The following is a 12244-nucleotide window of genomic DNA, read 5'->3' on the forward strand; positions in this document are numbered from 1 at the left end:
GGCCGAAGCCCCAACACATGGCCCTGCCAAGTACCAGGGGTAATGACCCATTTTTTCCTGCTTTCCCTCTTCTTAGGAGGCAATAAGCTAAAGAGGAAAGGACTTTTGAGGCTGAGAAATCTGCTTTTGAATTTTGAATAATCTCAAATTTGAATCTCTTAATCTTTAATAATTCTGTGATCTCAGGCGACTTAACATCTTTGAGCTTCCATTTTTTTACTATTGAAATGTAATAAATCCCACTTTATAAGGTTGTCAGAAAGATCAGAAAAGGTGATATTCATAAGATATTTAGCATGTAACAGACATTCGTGCTCATTGGCTAGTTACCCCTGAACTGGCACTTTGCCCAGTTGTGACTACCAGCTTCTTCCCTCTTCCTTCTTCTCAATCACCAGTAAGAGCATTTGACTCTGCTTGATGCCATCCATAGCCTGGATCGATCCCAGATTGTTACTTTCCATTGGTCTCCCATAGACTGTCTAGCAACACTCCTGCTCATCCCCAACTTTCTTGTCTTATTCTCTGCCTGTGGCCAGAACTCCTTTGGTCCTTCACAGGCCCCTCCTTGTCTTCTTCCAAGAAGCCACATACCTTGCTCTTGATATCTGGATTAGGGAGAGGCATTAGCCTCAATCACCAGAAGGGCTGGAAAGAGATGAGGAAGTAGTCCGGTTCTCAGAGATTCCTAATAGAGCATTTCACTATAGAAAATAGTTTCTCTAAATACAGGCTTGATGGATATGACAACAGTTCATTGTCATGGTCTTCTCAGGGGTATATCTTAATAGGTATGATGTTTTTTGAAAATCAACCATGTATGAACCTTCTAATAAGAGCAAAGATTGGATATTGTTCTTGCCTCTGCCTGGAGTTTATTCTAGAACTCTGCCCTGTTAGGTTATAGGCAAATGTCTCAGGGTAACTGAGATTAGTTCCTATGACTAATCCCAATAACTCAGTTACTTCACACACAAAAGTATAGCTCTCACACAATATTTGATGTGGTTCAGGCAGTCCCCTTCACCTTGAACTATATGACCTAGGACAATAGTCTCCAAGGTCAGGGAAAGAGGAGGCACACTGGCCCTTCCCTGCTCCGCTTACAATCTGTTGTCAAAACATCAATCCACTGCAAGGGAGGCTGGGGAATGTGGAGAGCACATGAAATACTGAAAAGCAGAGCTCTGCTCTGGTGTGTGTGTTGTTGTGTATGTGTGCGTATGTGGGTGTTTATAGGCTGCTAGCACATGTATGCGTGTGCCTGGGCCTTTTATATTCCTCAGGTATCTTAGCACTGCTCCTCCACATCCTGCTATTCCTTTGAGGTACTTGTGATGGGTACTTGCACAAAGTGCTTTATTTATTTATTTTTTTATTTATTCATGAGAGACAAACAGAGAGAGGCAGAAACATAGGCAGAGGGAGAAGCAGGCTCCCCACAGGGAGCCTAATGTGGGACTCAATCCCTAAACCCCAGGATCATGCCCCGAGCCAAAGTCAGATGCTCAACCGCTAAGCCACCCAGGCGTCCCAAAATAAATGCTTTATAATTTCAATATAGGACAACTCACTCAGCTTCTGATGACTGTTCCTTATAGTAACAATAAAAATTTTTAAATATGTCATTATCAAGTCTTCTCAAAGTTTTAGGTTCTATGCTAATAAGCACTTCACATTTATAATCAATTCTCACAATTGGTTTATGAAATAGGTGACATTTTTTTATCATCATTTTACTAATGAAGGCACAGGTTTATAAAGGTGATATAACTTCCCATAGTTAAAAGCAAATAAACAAAAGCCTTAGGATTCTTGGCCAGCCCATGTGACTCAGCCATTGTGGTGGGCCTTTCCACCATACTGGTCTCTGGGGAAATGCTGCATGACCTGCTAAAGACAAAAGCTATCTGGAAGCTCACAAGTGAAATGGTTCCTACGCATTTTCTTGTTTAGATTGTAATCCCAAGAAATATAGAAAAGTATTGGGAATGTTTACAAACATGTGAACTTCTTCTTTTACAGAGTACATGGATTTTTTCTTACAATGCAATAATATTTTCATTGAGACACCAGCAAAAATCCTTAGCACTGTTTACTGTAGCACTATGGAGCTATGAAACTGAGACTGTAGTATGATATAAAGAAAACTGTTTTTCTCAAATCCAACTGTTGTTGGATTTATTTGACTAAACCCCATTTGCTAGACCAGCTTTAGAATTGTTGTCAATGAGAAAAGGCAATAATACTCCATCAAATTTGTTCCTAAACTTTTACAAATTTATTTTTCCTCACTATTTTAATTTGCTGTGATTTTTTCCAAGAGTCTGAAAATTATTTTTGGGAAAAATAGATAGATGTTCTATATCAAAGTTGCAAATAGCTAAGTGCTCATGAAGACTTATACTGCTTTCCATAGAGGGTTTTTGATTCAGGTCAGACTGGATGTCAGCAGTCCAAACCATGAAGCCCACGTATTGAAAGAAGAATAGTTTGACTTTTGCTCCATCCTCTCTCACTGGATATTCATTTTCATGTACCTTTATGAAAGTACTTGTGTCCTTTCAGATTCCTACATTGCCAGAAAACAATAAATATCAGCACACTGACCATAAAAGTTGTTTTGAAAGCACATCTTGCAAGTCACACTTGTTCAATGTCCACACTAAAGCTGCATTTCTAGTTATTTCTTTCAGTTGCACATAGGAGGAAGGCTTGGATTTCCAGCACATGTTTGTTCCCAGAAAGCTGACCTGCAAAGGAGCTACTTAGCCTCCCCATCTTCAACCTGGGTGCAGCAGTGCAAATGAGACTGGACAGAACTCATTCCTACAGCTAAATCCCCAAGGTTTGCTCATAGAGCATCTTCCTGTGCCACTGTCATCAACTTGTCATGATACTCCAATCAGCATTCCTAGGAATCCACGCACCTGGCCATCCATCCACTCCTGAGTCAAATTACTTGTTCTGGGGCACATCTTCTACTCAAGGAGCAATGAGACCCTGGGAAAATCCAATCCTTCCAAGACCAAACTCCCAGACTTAAATAGTGAGCCAGTGCTGAGAGTATGTGGACCTTGCCCTCCTTCTCAAAGGCCTACACAAAAGACACGGACCCTTACAATGCTCTTTATGGATAACCAGCTAGGCATCCAGTATATAGAGTCCATAAAGTACATGGCAAACTTTCCATTCAAGATGAGTTTCATTACAACTTGGTTACAATTTAGTATCCCCCCAAGGAGAAATATAAATTAAAAAGTCAAACCTTGGAAATGCTCCTTCAGTTATCCAATCCCAGGTCACCAGCTAGGACTTAGGAAATCCTGAGGACAGGCCTGCATGAATAAGAGCAGCCCCTTGGTTGCTCAATTCCCAAGATTTTTCTGAACATCACTAATCCATTCCTCTCTCCTCTTGCGACCCTCAATGAAAGAAAGAGAGAGAGAGAGAGAGAGAAAGGAATCTGTAACAAGATAGTAATATCAATCATTTAATATTTGAACAATGCTAGAAATAAGTGACTCGGCCTTTGAGAACCCTAATGCTATAAATCATAACTTGGTTGGCCTTTTATAGACATGAAGTGCAGAGTTACCTGATTTGAAAACATGAACGTACTCTAGGCCCAATCAAGGACACATGTGGGCCAAAAGATAGGAGATAAATCCCACCAGGTTTTGCCCCACTGGTGAAGTCAGTAGAGTCCAGTGGTCTGGGATATGCTGGCACATCTCCTGTCAGGTAAAGGGCACACTTTTGCACCTTGTATTTCTCACCACTCAGAAAGCAGATGATGTTTGCTAGGCCTTGTGGACTTGGGACACATCACAAATCACACTTAGAAGTACTGATTTGATCATTTATCAAATGATCCAGTAAGCTGCTAATTTTGAGTGGGGCCCAGCTATGTACAAACTGCCCTGCCTCCCGGGCAATGCAATATTTGGTGGATCAGGATTCTGCAGAGCATCCAGAAAGTCCCTGCAGCAGAGCTGGCTCACAGACATACAGGAGGTTGGAGTCACCTGTCTATAGTTGAATGCCACTTCCTATTTGAAAAACACCTCCAGGCCCTGGTACAAACAAGCTCCAAGCCAGGGGAGACCAAGGTACCACGGAGCTGGGGCTGGATGTAATCAGAGGCCCCATATGTCACAAGGTTGAGGGAGCACAACAGAATTCCTTTGCACAGAGAAACTGGTATGTTCAAGATCTGCTCTATGCAGACCCAAAAGGAAGAGAACATTAGATAAACTGATGTCCCAGTCTCCCACATCACTCCTGCTGTTGCACCATTGCCTCTCCTTCTACTCACATCCATGGACTCATGGAGCTTCCCTGCCACCAGCTGCCAGAGGAGGGACTAACTAGGCTGCTCCCACACCTGAGTTGGCATAAGTTGGTGATAACCAGAAATAGACTACTACTGTATTCTATCCACTCCAGGGTCCCTAGAGGACAAGAGTAAAGGAAAACCCTCCTGGGTTTTCATGTGGTGGATGAATTTGTATGAAGAAGTAGTCTGAGGTATTAGGTACATGATTGCTGGGAAGCGCTGATGGCTTGGCTGATGGGTCAGAGCCCAGAAGAACCTATTTAGAGGATCAGGGAAGTGAAGCAATGTACAGAAATAAGACTGACCTCTCCCCTCACTGCCACTGACCCTCATGTGGAATTTGTGCTTCCTGTCACTATAGCCTTAGGCTTTGCTAGATCAGAGACCCTGGTTCAGGGAATGGCACAATGACGGTCAGAGGAGAGGCTTTTCTCTAAGTGAACACAATAAAGATTTTATTCAGCTTGAAGTTGGAACTCTCATCTAGTTGCTTTGGGACCATTAATGCTAGTGAGCCAGTAAGGCAAAAAAAAAAAAAAAAGGAGGAGGAGAAAGAGGAGGAAGAGGAGAAGAGGAAGAAGAATTGGGAGGCCCTGGATTCTGGTTGTTCTGATGAGCTAGGGCTTCTCCTATATAATGGATTCTGGGAGGATCTATATAGAACCTGGGTGATTTATTGGTGCATCTCTTGGGGTTTACTCAGCCAGTGAGGATGATAAACAGGCAGTTGCAGAACTTCCAGGTAACAGGAAAAGACAACCAAGGACTTAGATGCTTTGCATAAGAAGGTCAAAGTTCTTGCTCCAGGTAAGTGACCCACACCAGCCCAAGTGCTGGCCAAGGGCAAGGGAAATCTTTATTAGTTGGAGGAATAGTCATTGAATACTAGTTATTGCTACATAGCCAGATGCAGTAGTGACTGTAGCTTGTTTTACTAATACTTTCAAATTAAGCATTTGCTGAGATTGCCAGCCACTACCTTGAAGGCAACAGGTCTAAATGGGTGGAATGAGCAGATATGCCTGGTACAAGGGATAGTCTGTAATGGATACCTCTGGGGCATCCTTTCAGATGCTTATCCTTACCTCCCTCTTATCTTAGCCACTATGGAGCAACCAGTACTCTGTCTGAGTTGACATCCTTCACACAGGTACAACCTAGAAGCATCTTGTCTCCTGCCCCACTATTTCTTTGTCCAAACTGCATTGTCTGCAGATGCTCAACCCAGAAATTTAGGGGTGATAACACTGTATCAGGCATTCCTTGACTAATGGGTGGGAGCCAATGGATAAATGTTTCCCTCCTTCTCTCCATAGAGAAGATACTGAAATCCCTTTCACATGGCTCCTTAAACTGTTCAATGGGATCCAGCAACCAGTTGCCTGAAACAGTGGCCAGCATGACATATGACTCCTTCTCTTCCCTTGCTTGACTCTCCTGACCCTTACTCCTACCCCTCGGGTCCCAATAAAGAATTTTCACTCAAGTCTCTGTTTCAGGATTTGCTTTCTGGGGAAAACAGACTAAGATACATCATCCATTTCTAGCTACCACCTCTGCCATCTGCCAGCCCCCGGTCACTCCCTTTCCTCCAGGTCCTACCACCCCTACATGACTTTAACATTCAAGCCCTATACCTGAGTTCTCAGTCTTTTAATCATCTCAGTGACCTTCACCCCACTCCACTTTATCAACTTGCTTCCATTGTCTCCCCAGAACATTGTCATCACTGATAACTGCTGAATTCATAAGTCCAAAATCTACAAATCCCACACTTCCTCAACCCTCCATCCACAGTCCTTTTCATTTAATTACTCCCATTGCACCAGTGTCATAATATCATCAAGACTTTTTGGCCCAGGAACTGTCTGTTTTCTCATTATCTAGCAGGCTTCTCTTGTCTTCTGGGTTGGCTTTATTTTTTTTAATCCTGTTAAGATTCCATAGAACAATATTTCAATCACACTTGCCAATTTTCACAACTCCCTTATTCTTCCATCTCATTTCTTGAAAAATTCCCCCCAGAATTAATGCATTTGTCCAACTTTTTTGTGCTAATATTCCAGGTGCTAATCACTGTTAGAGAAAAACCACAAAGCTGAACAATTTGGTGCCATTCTAATAGCTGCCAACATTTACTGAGAGTTTAATCTTTGCCAGGCACTATTCAGAGCACATTACATAGATTATCTCATCCTGCTTCCTACATCAGGCTGGAAAGTTGCCCAGAAATTCTGTTCTCAAACCTCTGAAGCTCAATCTACTCAGAACACTTTCTCCCCCACAGCTCAGAGAAAATAGAAGTCATCAATTAAAAACTTGGTACACATCATCCTTCACATTTCAGTAGTGCTCAAAAGAGATGATTCCTCTCTTCTAATCCAAACACTCTCTTTGGCTTCCTTAACACCACACTTTGCTACTTTTTCTTCTACCTCTTTCTCTTTTTCATTTATCTCCCATATTCCTTTTCCCAAGTTGTCTTTTAAATTTTGGTAATCCTTAAACTATTCCATTCTGTCCTGAATCACTCTTTCTGGTTATCTCTTCCAATTGCATGGCTTCTATTACCATCTCTTTAGAAAATGATTCTCTAATTAGATGCTCAGCCCAGATTTCTCTCTTAAGTTCAGACTTACTCAACATTTTCACCTGGATCTAACCAACCCCTGTGAAGAAACAGAAACAAAGTTCCCACATAAACTTTATTTTTTATCTTTATCTCTACCACCATCCACCAAGCCCTCTAATCCAGCAACACAGTCTCTACCTTCAACTCTTCTTCTCACTCACCCCTTCCAATCACTTACTTCCATAGCTCCTACTCCTTTAATATCCCTGGGAATTGCCAGTGTCTCTTCATACCCACTGCTATTTCCATAGTGTAGATTACCATCTCCCACCTGCATGACTGCAAGAAACTTCTAGTCTACTCCCCCTCAATTACGCTTGTATTAAATTTACCTCATCAATTTCATGCCCACAAGTCTTTTCTCATGCCTATGAGTACATATTGATATTTTTTTTAGGATTGAGTCCCCACCTTGAGCTCCCTCAGAACGGCACTATGTCTTGCTCCTATATTGGTCTCCCCCCAACACATGCCCTGCCATCCATTTTCTGAATGGGTGAATGGCTGTTAAATAAATTAAAGAATGATTTCATCAATTCACAAGTAAATCAGTGCTATCTATGTTAAATTCCTTGTGACTAACTCAATATCCATATTTTGTTTACCTACCATCATTAACACTAAGCACAAACTTGAAATGATAATCATCATTAAAGATACCAAATGAGTGCATACATCTCAGTTCCAGATGATAATCCTAGAGCCTTTAGATACATTCTTGAATACAGTGGGTAATATTTTACTTCAATGGACTAGAAGGATCTATGAGCAAATTTGTTAAACTTCAGAAAGGCAGACACCTCACATACTTCCATCTTCATTTTATTTCCATAGCTGGGGTTTTGTGATCTATAAAGTTGGTGAAGGTGGGGCCTAAGTATCTTGACACAGTGAGCTTAGAAGCCTGGATTCTGGCAATGCTTCAGCGAACTGTGTCATGGATAAGATAGAGGCATGTCTAACAGGCATGGCCAAAAGCAGGGGACTGGCTGTGGTAATTTTCAGACTCTTGAGTTCAGAGGCCACAGTGAGTAGAAACAAGAATAAAAAGGTATGGCAGAAATGAGAGGACCTCAGAGGAGAGGCCAGGTACCTCAGATACAGGGGCCAGTGGACTACAGGTCTAGGGTTCTGTCCTAAGATAAATGTGCTCAAACACTTTCTGGCTCTTCTATCTCCATTCAGGTTTTCATGAAAGAGAGAATATGATTGTTTGGGTCAGGCTTCTGTCCCTTGAATCATTCAGCCATGGCCTGGAGCAGGGTGGAGATCCCACACAAATCCTGCAAGAATTGTGAGTTGGATAACACTTACCTTCTATAATACACATCCAAGAAGTTTTCTTTAAGTTGTAATTGAGACTTGCTTAACCAATTCAAGCTTAATTGCAGTGATGCAAATCTCACATCTATTTTTGCAAATAATTAGTGGGTCATTTCTCTCTTAGTGCATTTAGTCTTTGACCCACAGAATCATGGGCCAGATCAAGCAGTAGCAAATTAATATTAAAATTCTTCGTTCAATCCAATGTCTGAGAGGCAGTTATATAAAACAGGGTAAGGGCAAAGACTTTGCTCTGACAGGAGGTGAAGAAAGGAGTGGACTCACTGTCTCATTCAGCATGGAAATGGGCAGAGCTGGGCGACTGGGAGTCTGAGCTGTCCCTCACATGTGCTATCTACAGCAATAAAGAATCCAGGGCATTAGCAAATGACACCAAATCAGCCTGCACCATTTAGCACTGACATGCCTGAGTGTGAACTCTCCATAAAATGCCACAGTGCAAAGAGAATAAGAGTTATAGGGGACCCAGTGACCTCCCCAAATCATACATACTGCCCATCCCTGAAGGCTGCTGGGAGTCATGGGCCTCTCAGCAGAGAACAGATTTAATGTACCTCAAGGGATCTACTCCCACACAAGAGTGTAGAAATGTTTGGAAAAGGAGAACTTTGTACTGAGCATCCTGCACAGATGTGTTGTATCAATGGCAGTGCTGCCTAGGGACTTCCCTCCCAGTCTGTACTTAGAAGGGCAGACATTGTCTGTCTGAGACCCTGGAGTCACCCATTCCAGGAATTTGGTCACAACCACAGACTTCTAATTTGTAATAACTGTCATTGTTCTGTGGTCATGCAAAAGATCCCAAATGCACATGGTACAATTTCTTTGGGATAAAAAGCTATGATGTCTCAGAGAAAGTGAAATGTTTTACCAAAATGTGTTCTTCTGCAACTACCACTTTGGCTTATTGTGAGATCCTCAGCCCAGGATTTATAGAGTACTTGGTAACGATCAAAGTGGCTTTAATCCTCCAATCTAACCTTGCACCTTTCTGTGAGACAGATCAAGCAAGGATTCAGTGGTTCATCCATTCAGTGAGCAAATTTTGAGTAAGATTTGCCTCTCTGGTTCTTAGATGAAATGGAATCATGACTGCAGTTTCCCTTCTACTTCAGCATGTCATTTGTCCTAATGCAGAGTCCAACACATTATTTTAACTCATCCTAAAGAGTCAATCAAAATGTTGTCTATGTTAAAAAAAAAAAGGGTAGAGTCAAGAAAATTCTACCCATGTTATTTTGGTGATCAAATCCAAATATTGACTCTGTTCAAGTGTCAGAATGGCTGTTAAATAAATTAAAGAATGATTTCATCAATTCACAAGTAAATCAGTGTTATCTATGTTAAATTCCTTGTGACTAACTCAATATCCATATTTTGTTTACCTACCATCATTAACACTAAGCACAAACTTGAAATGATAATCATCATTAAAGATACCAAATGAGTGTATACATCTCAGTTCCAGATGATGATCCTAGAACCTTTAGATACATTCTTGAATACTATTGAAAAACATTAAATTTAAAACTACAGGGGCCCCTGGGTGGCTCAGACAGTTAAGCATCTGCCTTTGGCTCAGGTCATGATCCCAGGGTCCTGGGATAGAGTCCTGCAGCATATCGGGCTTCTTGCTCAGTGGGGAGCCTGTTTCTCCCTCTCCCTCTGCCTGCCACTCCCCCTCCTTGTGCTCTCTCTCTCCCTCTCTCTGTCAAATAAATAAATAAAATGTTTTTTAAAAAGAAAGAAACCACAGCTTTCAGTATTAAATAAAATTTTAACAAAAAGAGTAGACAGAGGAAGAGATGAAAATAAAGGATTAGTAAGGGAGAAGAAGAAGAAGGAAGAGGCGAGGCTGAGGGAAGGAAAGTAGCAGTATGGAAAAAGTAGTTGAAGAGAAAACTATGGGAGCTTTACTCCAAGGAAACAAAGAAGAAAAAAATTAATGATAAGAAACAGAAAGGAAAGCAAGTAAAGAAATGAAAGGGACATGAGTGAAAATAACAGAGACAAACAAGAGAGAAATGGAAATCTAACATAAAAATAATTAGTATACCTAAGTAAATACTAGAAAACAAATTGCAAGATACAAAAGGTATCCAGACACAAATAGGATATTTCTTTCAATGAAAAAAACATAAATACAGAGTCCCAAAAAAGAATATAGTATAAAAAAATCAAGATTTGTGCAATAAAGAATCAGATTCATTGAGAAAGTAAAAACTAGTATCCTAAAAAGAAAACTATTAGCTGACTATAATCTTCTCCTCAGCATTTCTACATATATAACACAATGGAACTACAGAAATTTGAAGGAAAAGTATGACTCAGGAGCTCTAGTACTTCCCAAATTGTCATATGTCTAGATTATTGGCAATAGAAATCCAGCTAAGATAGGTAAGTCATCCGAATGTGGATTATCTATGAAACTTTCTGATAATTATTACTGAAAGCATAATCCAACAAAAGCACATTAACCAAAATTAAGTATAATCAATTGGGAACATGACTATTAAATAACTTACAGTGAACATTTAATGTACTAAAACCTAAAATTAAATATAATAGACCTTATGTTTTAAGTAACTCAACTGAATCCAAAAACAAAGCTCAAGAATATTTACAGAAATACAAAAACATCTAGCATCTAACAAGGTATATCTGATATCCAATAAAAAAGAATTACCAGACATGTAAAGAAGCAAGAAAATACAACCCACAATGTGGAGAAAAATCAATGAACTGAAACTAACCAAGAAATGAAACAGATGACTCATTTACTAGACTAGAACATTTTTTTAAAAAGTGATGACTGATTTCCATATGCTCAAAGAGGTGGAATGTTGAACATATTAAGTAGACATCTGGAGCATATAAAACTTACCAAAATAAATTTAACTTCTACAAATGAAAACTACAAGGTGTGAAATAAAAAATACACAAAATGGGATTGATAGCAAATTAAACATTGCAAAAGAAAAGATTACTGAACATGAACACATAGAAATAGAAATCATTCAGAGCTACTGGGTGGCTCAGTCAGTTAGGCATCTACCTTTGGCTTAGGTCATGGCCCTGGGGTCCTGGGATCAAGCCCCATGTCAGGCTCCATGCTCAGTGGGAAGCCTGCTTCTCCCTCTGCTCTGCTTGTCCTTCTCTTTCTCAAACAAATAAAATCTTTATTTATTTTTTTTAATTTTTATTTATTTATGATAGTCACACACACAGAGAGAGAGAGAGAGAGGCAGAGACACAGGCAGAGGGAGAAGCAGGCTCCATGCACTGGGAGCCCGATGTGGGACTCGATCCTGGGTCTCCAGGATCGCGCTCTGGGCCAAAGGCAGGCGCTAAACCACTGCGCCACCCAGGGATCCCACAAATAAAATCTTTAAAAAAGAAACAGAAATCATTCAAAGTGAAACAAAGAGATCTAACAATTTTTTAAAATGAGAAGAGCATTAGCAAACTGTGGGAATATTTCAAGCAGCCAAATATACATGTTAAATTGAGTCCCTGAAGGAGTCAATAGCAGACTGAAAAAATATTTGAAGAATTGCTGGAAATGTTCCAAATGTGAAGAAAATTATAAACCCACAAAACTCCAAAACTTCCATTAACCCTTAAAAGAAACATGAGGAGGACCACTGTAGTGAGGTCAGCTTCTACTTCTACCCAGTATCAATGAGTAGTGTGAGTCAGCTCAGCATTCCCCTACTCACTACATGTGGTGTCATCAAAGCCCAGTGGGCAGCTGAACCTCCAGATTGAGCCAGCATCATAGAGATTAAAGTAGGCAATATGAAGCAGGACTAAACAATACTGTTTCTAATTCTGCCCACTGTGGATAGGGCCAAGTAGGGAGTTAGACTCTGTACAAACCTGGTTGATGCCTCCTTCCCAGCCTCCCCACAGTGTTCATATAGTCCAGA

Source organism: Canis lupus, chromosome 28 (assembly GCF_003254725.2).
Source record: "Canis lupus dingo isolate Sandy chromosome 28, ASM325472v2, whole genome shotgun sequence".
Lineage (NCBI taxonomy): Eukaryota > Metazoa > Chordata > Mammalia > Carnivora > Canidae > Canis > Canis lupus.